Here is a 12,979-nt window from a genome sequence, read left to right on the forward strand (position 1 = left end):
ACACCTGAGATGTAGCAGTCGCTGGCCCCTGAAGTCACTCTTCACCTGAAGTCAGCTTATATGAACACGTGCAACTCCCAGCTTTGTTCTGGCCTCAGGAATAGACTTGGCCCATCTACAGAATAAGCTGAAATTGCCAGAGAGTTAATTCTCCAGAGGCAGCCCTCAACCAGTGATGGACAGGTAGTTGGTAGATCAATAAACCAGCTTCTTCACCCTTCAGAAAGGATATCACTCTGAAGGACAGACTATACAATCTCCCAGAATTGCATTTCTAGAGCTCTGGATGAGGCTGGAAACATCCTGGCCACACCTTTTTGGGGTAAGAGGCTTCTTTGAGTGAAGGACTGTGTAGCCATTTCTAGGACCATGTGCACCTAGAAAGGAAGGCCTGACATTCTTAACAGATAATGTGGTTTTGATTTGCAGTACCCTGACGATAAGTGATGAGCATGTTCTCTTGCAACTCTTGGCCAGCTGCATGTCTTCTTTGGAAAACTGTCTATTCAGTTTATGACTTCTACAATAACATAGGTTTATGACTTCTACCTTTCGGTTCTTTTTTTTTTTTCAAATTAAAAGCTCTATTTTTATGGGTTTTTTTAAGTATACAATTTGATGGTTTTTAGCATATTCAGAGTTGTGCAACCATCTTACTTTACCAACCTGGCAGCCCCATTTTTGGAAGGTAGATTTTTTTTTTAAACAATTACTTTTTTAATCTTTTTGGAATCAAGTAAGTTCAAGGGTCTCCATGAGTAATACAAAGAATCAATTGCAATGCATGAAATTTGATTTTAAAAAATAAGCACCTCCTTCCAAGGCTGACCCAGGAAGAAACAGAAAATCTGAACAGACTAATTACTAGCAAAGAAATTGAACTGGTAATCAAAAAACTACATAAGAACAAAACTCCTGGGCCAGATGGTTTCACTGCTGAATTTTATCAAACATTTAGTGAAGACCTAGTCCCCGTCCTCCCTAAATTTTTCCAAAAAGTAGAAGAGGAGGGAATACTCCCAAACACAGTCTACAAGGCCAACATCACTCTAATATCAAAACCAGGCAACAACACCACAAAAAAAGAAAATTACAAACCAATATCCCTGATGAACATAGATGTAAAAATACTCAACAAAATATTAGCAAACCAAATTTAAAAAATACATCAAAAAGATCATCCATCATGACCAAGTGAGATTTATTCAAGTGAAGCAAGGATGGTACAATATTTGAAAACCCATCAACATTATACACCACATCAACAAAAAAGACAAAAACCACATGATCATCTCCATAGATGCTGAAAAAGTATTTGACAAAACTCAATATCCATTCATGATAAAAACTCTCAACAAAATGGGTATAGAGGGCAAGTTACTCAACATAATAAAGGCCATATATGACAAACCCATAGCCAACATTATACTTAACAGCAAGAAGCTGAAATCTTTTCCTTTGATATCGGGAACAAGACAAGGATGCCCACTCTCCCTGCTTTTATTCAACACAGTTCTGGAGGTCCTAGCCATGGCAATCAGACAACACAAAGAGATAAAAGGCATCCAGATTGGCAAGGAAGAAGTCAAACTGTCCCTGTTTGCAGATGACATGATATTGTACATAAAAAAACCCTAAAGACTCCACTCCAAAACTACTAGATCTAATATCTGAATTCAGTAAAGTTGCAGGATACAAAATTAATACACAGAAATCTGTTGCATTCCTATACACTAATGATGAACTAGCAAAAAGAGAAATCAGGAAAACAATTCGATTCACAATTGCATCAAAAAGAATAAAATACCTAGAAATAAACCTAACCAAGGAAGTGAAAGACCTATGCCCTGAAAACTACAAGACACTCTTAATAGAAATTAAAGAGGACACTAATAAATGGAAATTCATCCCATGCTCTTGGCTAGGAAGAATCAATATTGTCAAAATGGCCATCTTGGCTAAAGCAATCTACAGATTCAGTGCAATCCCTATCAAAATACCAACAGCATTCTTCAATGAACTAGAGCAAATAGTTCTAAAATTCATATGGAACCACAAAAGACCCCAAATAGCCAAAGCAATCCTGAGAAGGAAGAATAAAGCTGGGGGAATTTTGCTCCCTGACTTCAAGCTCTACTACAAAGCCATAGTAATCAAGACAATTTGGTACTGGCACAAGAACAGAGCCACAGACCAATGGAACAGACTAGAGAGCCCTGATATAAACCCAACCACATATGGTCAACTAATATACAGTAAAGGAGCCATGGATATACAATGGGGGAAATGACAGCCTCTTCAACAGCTGGTGTTGGCAAAACTTTACAGCTACATGTAATAGAATGAAACTGAATTATTGTCTAACACAATACACAAAAGTAAACTCAAAATGGATCAAAGACCTGAATGTAAGTCATGAAACCATAAAACTCTTAGAAAAAAACATAGGCAAAAATCTCTCAGACATAAACATGAGTGACTTCTTCATAAATATACCTCCCCGGGCAAGGGAAACAGAAGCAAAAATGAACAAGTGGGACTATATCAAACTAAAAAGCTTCTGTACAGCAAAGGACACCATCAGTAGAACAAAAAGACATCCTACTGTATGGGAGAACATATTAATAAATGACATATCCAATAAGGGGTTGATATCCAAATTGTATAAAGAGGTCATGCACCTCAACAAACAAAAAGCAACTAAGCCAATTAAAAATTGGGCAGAGGAGCTGAACAGACAGTTCTTCAAAGAAGAAATTCAGATGGCCAACAGGCACATGGTCACTAATCATCAGAGAAATGCAAATTAAAACCACAATGAGATATCACCTCACACCAGTTAGGATGACCATTTATCCAAAAGACAAACAACAACAAATGTTGGTGAGGATGTAGAGAAAGGGGAACCCTCCTGCACTGCTGGTGGGAATGTAAACTAGTTCAACCGTTATGGAAAGCAATATGGAGGTTCCTCAAAAAGCTCAAAATAGAAATACCATTTGACCCAGGAATTCTACTTCTAGGAATTTACCCTAAGAATGCTGGAGCCCAGTTGAAAAAGACAGATGCACCCCTATGTTTATCACAGCATATTTACAATGGCCAAGAAATGGAAGCAACCTAAGTGTCCATCAGTAGATGAATGGATAAAGAACAGGTAGTACATATACACAATGGGCTATTATTCAGCCATAAGAAGAAAGCAAATCCTACCATTTGCAACAACATGGATGGAGCTAAAGCGTATTATGCTCAGTGAATAAGCCAGGCAGAGAAAGACAAGTATCAAATGATTTCACTCATCTGTGGAGTATAAGAACAAAGAAAAAACTGAAGGAACAAAACAGTAGCAGGCTCACAGAACCCAAGAATGGACTAACAGTTACCAAAGGGAAAGGGACTGGGGAGGATGGGTGGGAAGGGAGGGATAAGGGGGAAAAAGGGCATTACGAATAGCGCACATAATGTAGCTGGGGAGGACATGGGAAAGGCAGTATACACAGAGAAGACAAGTAATGACTCTCTAGCATCTACTACGCTGATTGACTATGACTGTAATGGGGTAAAGTGGGGGGGACTTGATAATAGGGGGAGTCTAGTAACCATATGTTGTTCAAGTAATTGTACATTAACGATACCAAAATAAATAAATAAATAAATAAGCTCCTCAAAAATAAAATGAATATAGGAGACCTACAAAACTCTGTATTTGTGTTTTTCATTATCAACCCAGGGACATAATTCTAACATATGAAAAGCTGTTAAAAGTAAGCACTGCTATTCAACTTTGCTTCATAGTAATAATAGCCACTTCTAATAACTTCGTTTTAAAAAAAATGAGATTGATGAGAAAAGAGAATATACACAATACCATTGAAATGCAAACATTTTATATGTAGGGTATTCTAATACATTTTTAGTTCTTAATTTCACTTTCCATGGGAATTTTTCTGGGAGTGCTGGAATAATTTACTGTCGCTTTATATACTAATTACCTTATCCATAACCCATTCACATCCCAACTCTTCCTTGAAAAGCCTTTTGGGTCTTCTTCCCAGACCACTCTGATCTTCTGTCTTCTCTGATGTTCCTATGCAGAACTGAGTTACTCATTCTCAGTCCACAGCTTGGTTTGCGTGGGGCCCCGTTTTAATTTTCTCTTTTTCACTTCATTCTCCATCCCCCTGCTCTCCTTTTTCCAGTGCCTACTGTGGTGTATTGAACATACGTCCTTCCAGTCCAACTTGTATATATGGTTGCTTAGATAAATGTGAATCCATAAAGTAGTGTTTATATGTGTACGTTTTTAAATTACATAAATAATATTGTGCTATATTTTATTTCCTTAATCCTCCAACATTATGTTTTTGAGAAAGATCATGGACTACATCAATCTAGTTTAATCCTTCTGCCTGCTGCATATTATTCTATCAAATGCACATACCAAGTGTACTTACCCCTATATTTCAGGATAAGCCCTCAGGCTGCCTCCAAAACACTTCCATGAACATCCATGTAAACTTGCTGTACTTGCACTGTTCTCCATGCTGGTCAGAGAAACTGTCCATCATGGCAAATTTGCAGGTCCTCCTTATGTTCCCAGGAGGGAGAGTGCTGAGGCATAGGATTGTGCCTACATAATTTTAATACAAATCTCCTGATTGCTCCTTAGAAGAGCTACAGTAGTTTACCTTCCCACACCAGTAGAGCCAAGGTTTTGTTTCAACGCATTCTCATCAATACTTGGTATTGCCAGACTTTATAGCTTATGTCAGTCTGACGATGTGAAATACAATCTCGATGATGCTCTATTGGGTTCTTCTCTGATTGATAGTCAGGTGGAACTTCTAATCTCCTCGTGTGATTATTAGCCAGTTGGGATTCCCCTTCTGTGAAATGCCTATGCATATCCATTGTCCTTTTTTTCTTTTTTCTGTTGTTTGTTTCTATCTTTTTGTTAATTTGCATTAGTTCCCTTATACATGCTAGCTGTTAAAATTTTAATGTTTTTGGTATTGTAAATGATAGACTGACGCCAGCCACCAACACTGTTATCTATGATGTCCTTCGCTGAACCCATGTCTTTAATTTTTGATACTGCCAAATTCATCATATCTTGATTTCTTGAGCTTATGAGGTTTTACTTAGCAATTTCTCTACCACCCAAGGGCAATATTTCCCAATATTTTCTTCTATTAGCTATATGGTTTTACTTTCACATTTTAAAATGAATCCATTTTGAGTGTTATTTTTTTAATGCATCAAGATAGGGATCAAACTTTATTTTTCTCCATATATTAAGACTATTTTCTCCAAAATTTCTAAATAGTGTATCCTTTTACTATACACTTGTTAAGCTCCCTTATCATGTGCAGTTGACCCTTGAACAATACAGGATTTGGGTGCCAACCCCTCTTCCAGTCAAAAATCTGCATATAACTTTTGGTTCCCCAGAAACTTAACTACTAATAGTCTGCAGTTGACTAGAAGTTTTACTGCTAATATAGTCAATTAACACGTATTTTGTATATGTATTATTACTATATTTTTATAGTAACATAAGCTAGAGAAAGAAAATGTTTTCAAATTGTCACAAATCTCCAAAGTTTTTTCAAATATATGCATTCATGGATAAAAATTACATATATGTGAAACCACACAATTCAAACCTGTGTTGTTCAAGGACCAACTGTACTTGCTTCTCATAGATGTTTAATTTTATTTTGGGACTTTTTATTCTTTCCACTGGTCTACTTGCTTGCCTATCTCAGCCTTTGTAATTGTTGTTACTAGGTCTTTCTAAAATGTCTCATTTCCAGTGGTCCTGTTCCTTTGTTCTTTTCCAAAGTTGCTTAGTTATTCAAGAGCCTTTATTCTTCTATATAAAATTTAAAATCAGTTTGTCATAATCCCAGAATACCTTGCTGTGATTTAATTGAATTTATAATGAGCTATAAAGCAATCTGGGGAGCAAAATCCCAAATTGTACCTAGAGTCATCTATATTCAAATGCAAATGTTGCTCATGTTTAAAAGTATAGCTGAAACTAATAGAAATCCCTCTTTTTGTTTTTTTACTGTTCACCTTTTCCACTAGGCAAGAAACTGCAGAGGAGCAGGCTCCTGGCCTGTCTTGTCCACGTGCCTAGATTAGTGCCACACACTCTGTGGACACTCAATAAATGTTTGTGAATGAATGAACAGGCCCAAATCTACGAGAAATGGAGAAATAGCTCCTTGTTGTCTCCTCACATTCCCACTTGGGCATCCCCTGACCTTTGTGGCAGGAAGTGGAGTTACTGGATGAAACTTGCTATAAAGTTCTTTGATGGTGCAAGCAACTGCACAGTTAAACGTCATCTCAAAGAGCACTTTGAATTGATCTGGCTGGAATTCTATTAGTAAGACAGATGAACACACACTGGCCTTGACCTGACTTAATCCCTTAGTTCTAGAGAATCCACATGTTCCCGATTTATCTTTCAGATAAACTGAGTAATTTGAGATATAAAGCCTATGGCATTGATCTTGAATGAGTGAGTAATGCATTCAAGTGACAAAGTTCTTAAAAGAGTTTTCCAGCCTCTATTCATTGCAGTTAGTGGGTGGTGTTGGAGGGAAGATTTATAGAAAGTAATAATCAGTTATTTTGTTTTTCCTTTGCTCCTGCCCTCTCACTTTATTTTTTGAGGGGCAGAATGAAGAGGATAAGACTGGAAAGGTGGCAGATTTCTATGAAATCACAGTTCTTTTTTTCAAAGAAAATGGTAACACTAAAACCATAAGGCAAACCAGTAGGGGGTGTTAAAGATAAAACTACCGCTCAGAAGTCAATGGAAATGCAGTTATAGGCAATTATTGCATTTTCTCTGTGTCCTTACAAATGAATTGACCTTTAAAAACAAAATTGCTCTTGATTGTTTTTAAATCTGATTTTCTGTGCTTCTGAGATTGTTTCCAACTGTTACCTGTATATTTTTTAAATCTCCAAATGTGCCATTGTAGATAATGGTAACCAAAATTTCTTGGATTATTACTCTCTTATATATTAAAAATATTCATATTATATCTTACCATGAATAAACAAATCATGATATTGCCATAAAATAGACTATTATGCAGTCATTAAATAGTTTTTAAAGGATATTTTAGGAAATATGGAAATGTCATTATATAATCTTACACTAAAAAAAACAGGATAAAAAACCACAGAGAATGCTCTTCATATGTGTCTTGTTATGCTTAAAATGATGATTGTAGGAGTGTGAGTATAGTTATGGGTGACGTTTATTTTCTTTCTTATATAACTATTTCTCTGTAATTTCCAAATTCTTTTCAATAAATGCTACTCTTGTAATCAGAAAAAAATTAATAAAATGCTCACGTATCTTTTCAAAAAAATGTAATTAGTCTTGAAGGTGTCTTTTGAGGTAGTTAGGGAATAGGTACAATTTCTCATTTGTAAGTGGACATACTGATGCATCATGAAATGCCTTGCCTCAAATCACATAATTCATGACAAAGAATTGGAATCTGAAAGAGAAACCAACCTCTTGGATTTGCCCCTGGCTTCACTTACATAAACTTAGTGAGACTGGCACAGGGCTGCTGTCTCCCAGACACTCCTGGCGGCCCGCTCTCAGGCACTGCCTTCCTCCCTGCACTGACTGCCTAGAAGAGACGCAGAGTGAGCCGAGGCTCCGTCTGTCTGGGTCCGCTCTCTCCAGTCTTTCGCCAAGGGAAGGGAGGAATCTTGAAATGTTGTCTCTGGTTTATCACAATTTCCAAATAATTGAATCATTCCGTTTGAGATCATTTTAAGTACAATGCTATTGTCAGCAATGGGCAACATTTCCATGTCTCTAAATCACTGGAAACCTAACTTGAGAATCATCATTGTCTCTCCTTGAACATTTCTTAAGAATGGAGACTGTGTCTGTTCTTTCCCAGACTCTAGTCAAATTCCCAAAAGAAAGAACAGTACAGTTGTTGTGGAATATTTCTAAATACTCATTAACACTAACCATCATTTTTAGAACATCATACCTTGAGGGCACAAATCCTGACGTGGTGGACAGTGCTTGCCACATGTAATACCTTATAACCACATGAGATGACTCATTCATCAGTGTGGGATCTCAGTTCCATTTGGAAAATCAATAAATCTTGTGATTTACTTTCAAGTGGATCTTTTAATTTTTTGAAGGGCCAAACAATCACAACTATTTCTTTTGGTCATGGTTCTTGATAAACAAAATTTGATTACTTGGGCTCACCTATAGAGATTTGACTTCAACTGATCCCCAGCAGGACCCAGGCATTGGTATTTAAAAAAAATTCTCCTTTGATAATTCTGATGTTCAGACAGGGTTGAGAAGTACTAATTAAATTAAACTCTGAATATTTGCCTCTATGACATACTTAGTACCTATGATTTACTTGATACCCAGTCTTAGATAAGATCGAACTTAGGTTTTTCCATGTGGTTTCCAGAAATGTACTGCCAGAATTTTACATTTGTCCAATACGCCAATCCCCTCAAAAGAAGCACTGAGGAGAGACACCTGTTTTCTTACATCTATAGCTCAATTTAGGGAGAATGACTTTCTTGCAATATTGAGTCTCCCAGTCCATGGACATTATTCATCCCTGCCTTTATTTAGGTCCTATATCAGCCAGAGTCCAGTGAAGAGATGGAAACCAGATCAGTAATTTGAGCAGGGAAAATCTGATATTAAAATTTGTTAACTGGAACAACTAGTAAAAAGGTGGACAACTATGTAAAAGGGTACAAGATGACTCTGAGTGGTACAGAAGGAGCAATGGCTGAAAACACCTACTCCTTCCGGGGCAGAGGGATAGGGAATAGTAAAGATACTTGGAATCTTAAAAGGGACCCCCTCCCCACTGCGAAGGCCAGGATTCAGGCCTCCTCTTTGGAGGTATGGCTCCATAGAAACAAGATAGTCATCCAGGGAGGGAGACTCTAGAGGGGGTGGGAGCTGGCTTGTCAGGGCTGCCTGTCATTGGGTGGGGAAGGAAGTTGTCAGAGGGAATGGGCTAAACAGCTGGTCTCAGGACTTCTGTCGTGGTGGGTAGGAGCAGTGATGATGGATATCAGTTGTTCATTCCCAACGCCAGGGAGAAAATTTTCAATATTTCACTTGACCTGTTCTCTTGATGTTTTTAGAGCCTGTGGGCAACACCCAGGAAAAACAATCTAGTTCTCCAAAACTCCAACCTTTTGTTATCAGTGGGAAATGACTTATGGTAGGAAGGGCAGGCTTAAAAAGGAAAATGAGGCTACCAAAGAAACCTCTGATGCCCATGTTGAAAGACAGAAGAGTTCTGCCGCTAAGCTAGGAGCATTCGCCTCTAGGGCACGGGGGCTCAGAGGTCACTCCTGCCTCCCTGCAACTGGATCTAGCATCAGTACTTTCTCCCCACCACCACTCTATTCCAAAGTGGCGGCAGCTGATTTTCTGCACAGTAAGCAGGGATCCAGATGTGGGAAGATGGAGTCTTGTCTGATTAGTGTTTTCAAAGGAGCCAGGAAAAGAGGCTCTTCTATGTAAAGGCAGAGATGTGGATAGACGGGTGCTGACCAGAGAGAGAAACTTGTGTGAAGGAACAAGGAAATTTGAGACACTGTCCATTTGGCAAGAAAGAGGAAAGACACAATAATCCCCCAGAGGCTGTAAAATATTCGTGATTCTAGATTGGTAGCAAAAGAGCCCTATCAGAGAGAAACTCATTTTGAAGAAGAAACTGGTGACCTTAACACCTTCAGGACAGGATATTGTGGATGAAATAATTTGGGGGCACCTTTTTGAACTTAGGCAAGTGACCCTTTATTGACTTGAGAACAGAGATCTGAGGCCGAGGGAGCGTAACTGAACTGCCTGGAGCTGGAACAGGTGCCGGAGGCTGCTCTGGCCACTCCAAACTCCCCAGTCTACCTCCATCTTCTGCACGAGCCTTACCCCAGCTCCACACCTGGGCCCCAGACTCCAAGCTACTCCCCTTAGTATTCTCTTCATGATTCTCTGTCACCTGGCAGAGGGAGGAGAAAAGTCTGAAGACTGGAGCCAAGATGGCCATCGACGGAGCTGAGTGACACCAATCCCAGCAGCCTGAGGAGACCCCATACAGGTGGGACTCAGGGCCCAGGGCCTGTCACTGGAGAAAGGAGACACTTCCCAGGAAAGAACAGAGGAGGCTCTTCCTGACCCTAGGAACGCTTTAAGAGATTTTTATTTAATTTTACCTTGACACCATTTTGAAATTATTTCAAATTCAAAACAGTAATGTGAGTGTATTTGTCTATGTGTATGTATGTACACACATGTGTGTGTATGTGTGTCTTCAGATACAGCTCCACTGAGAAAAGAATGAAAAGTGGGATGAACCTATGAGTACCCAGGGCACCATGGAACATTCTATTTTAAAAGAGCTGTAAATTACATGTTTTGGATAACCTTCCTTCCTTCTCTCCCTCCCTCCCTCCATCCCTTCTATCTCTCTCTCTTCCACTGTCTTTCTTTCCTTCTTTTTTTTGCTTAGAAGCAAAATATTGCTGTTCTTAGAGTTGATTCTTTCTAGTGGCCCTAACCCTAAGGAAATACATAGCACAGCAGAAAGTGAAGGGGCCAGGGTCTTCCTCTGACACTGAGCGAGAGCTCTGTGACCCTGGGGAACACACATGCACCCTCCCAGCTTGATTCCACTCTGTAAAAAAGGAGGTCAGACCAGGTTATTTCTGGTGGAGAATTCTCATTCCAAAAGCTCAGTATTTTTAGTAAAACCCAAACTGCCTGTGCATAAGATTCCTATCTAATGTATAGCTCCCTACCCAACTCAAGAATCAAATATTGCCTGAGCAAGACTCCTAGTGGTACTCAGTTCTGTGGTAGACATTTCAGATATGTGGGAAATGGACTCAAAGGAAAGTACAAGGACTTGCTCAAGACCAGATCACCCAATTTCTCAGTTGTTTATTTTCCTACATCTTGTCCTTGCCAACCCTTCCACTTGATACCAGATCTGTCTATGTGTGTAAATGGAAGATACACTTGGCCCAGACAGCCCTGGCTGGGAGTTGCATGCAGAGCTCCTGGTTCCTTCTCTCCCAGTATGCAGGATGTTGGAGGTTGGGGAGCAGGCCTGCAACTTGATGGTGTCCCCTTTAGGGAACAGGAGTGTCTGGCAAGTGAGAAAGCTGCAGTGAAGGGGAGCTTGTGGCATCCAGCCCATGGATAGACCCTGGACACTCATCCTAAGCTGCCTGCCCCTCTCTCTCTTTGAGGAGCTGGAAATACTCAGTCTCCTGAATCCTCTAAGAGAGCAAGGTGATTTCAGTCACACATATTTCAATGACATGGAGGTCCAAACAGGAAGCCAAAGGGACCTGGCTTTTCAATTTGTGTTTTTCTTAAGGCAGCATGTACCGAGGAATGGACAAGACCATTCCTGCTATAATTCTAAATGTCAGCAGCCAAAGGAATCTACCACGGCTTTCACTATTTAGATATTAAGGTTCTTGCACTGCATATGGACTGTGGGGAGTCTGTGTTTAGAAGTCAATGCAGGACCTTAACTGACACTCCCATACCTGCCAGAATCCGCTGATGTGAACCAGGAGTCCTGCATCAAGCAGAATTTGATTACCCAGATGGCAACTGTTTCTTAATTCAAAACTTTAACATCGCCTTTTTTTTTTCCATTATGAAAAACAAGAGGGGGAAGACAATACATTGAGTTTGAACACTCCTGGTTTATGAGATTAGGGGAATGAGAGGGAAGTGGATGCCTGGCCTTGGCCAGCTCCCTGCAGCACGCTGCCTGGCTGGCTCAGCTGCCCACTCCAGGAGCGGGAGGGACGGGCCTGAAACCCAGCCTCCTCTCTGGCCTGTTCTTGGGGAGCTCTAACAACTCTCCCTCACTAATTAGCAATTGCATTAGCAGATGGGTTTTTTCTGTCTTTTCTTTTTCTTTTCTTTTCAAGGAAAAAGAAGAAAAGGTTTTAAATTGCCTTCAGAGACAATGCTTGCTTTATCCCAAGGAAGCTGTGCTGTATCAGCCCTTGCCATCCAGAACATGGATATGCAGGCTTCTTACTCTGACGTGGAAATCTTGGCTGGGCTATTACTACAGTGTTTTAGTGGGCTATCTCACTGCCTCATCTGTGGTTTGGTGATAACCAGACCAGCTCAAATGGGTGGAGAGTTGACTGACCTCTACCCACTTGACTCCTGCACCCTGCCCTCTGGTTACTGCTGTCTGCTGGCTGTGTCAGTAGATGGATCCGCTGTTGGATAAAGAAGGTTGGTGGGGGAAGAGACAAGCCAGCACAAAGTAGATTCTGTTCTCACTTTCTTCTCTTCTAGACAAATTTTCATGGATGTTTTCATCCTTGCTCAAGCCTTGTTTCTCCCAGGCTGAATAGGAATTAGAAACCAAGAAAATTCTTTACATTTTTTTGAACAGTTACTGTATAGCAGGCAATGTTTAGTTCTTCAACTGGAGCATATCAATTGATCCTCACAGCAGCCTAGTAATACAGCTGCTGATAAAATAGATTCAAGTTTTGTGTGAGCAAGAAAAAGGCTGTTTTTGTTGCTTGAAGGAGGTATTTTATTGGGGTCCACTGTCATCTCCACCACTACCTCTACTGTCATGGTCACTGCCAGATGCTAAATGTCAAATTGACAGGAGACTTGTCAAAAAAATAAAGAGCTGAGGTTTGTTCACACAGGGACATCTTTTACTCAAACTATCTGGACAACTGAAGCAAAAATATTCATGAATTTGTCCTTTCACTGTTCCCTTCTTCCTCTCTAGTCTTAGCTTTTTTGTGTGGAATGGTGAGCCAGGTTGCTTGACTTTTCTTGAGTCTGTAGGGTTGAATCAAGAACTGGTCTCTTTGACAGATGTAGAAGGCAACAAAGCCCTTGGTCTGTCTGGAAATGGGTTTAGCTAAA

This window comes from Manis javanica, chromosome 4, assembly GCF_040802235.1.
Source record: "Manis javanica isolate MJ-LG chromosome 4, MJ_LKY, whole genome shotgun sequence".
NCBI classification, from domain to species: Eukaryota; Metazoa; Chordata; class Mammalia; order Pholidota; family Manidae; genus Manis; species Manis javanica.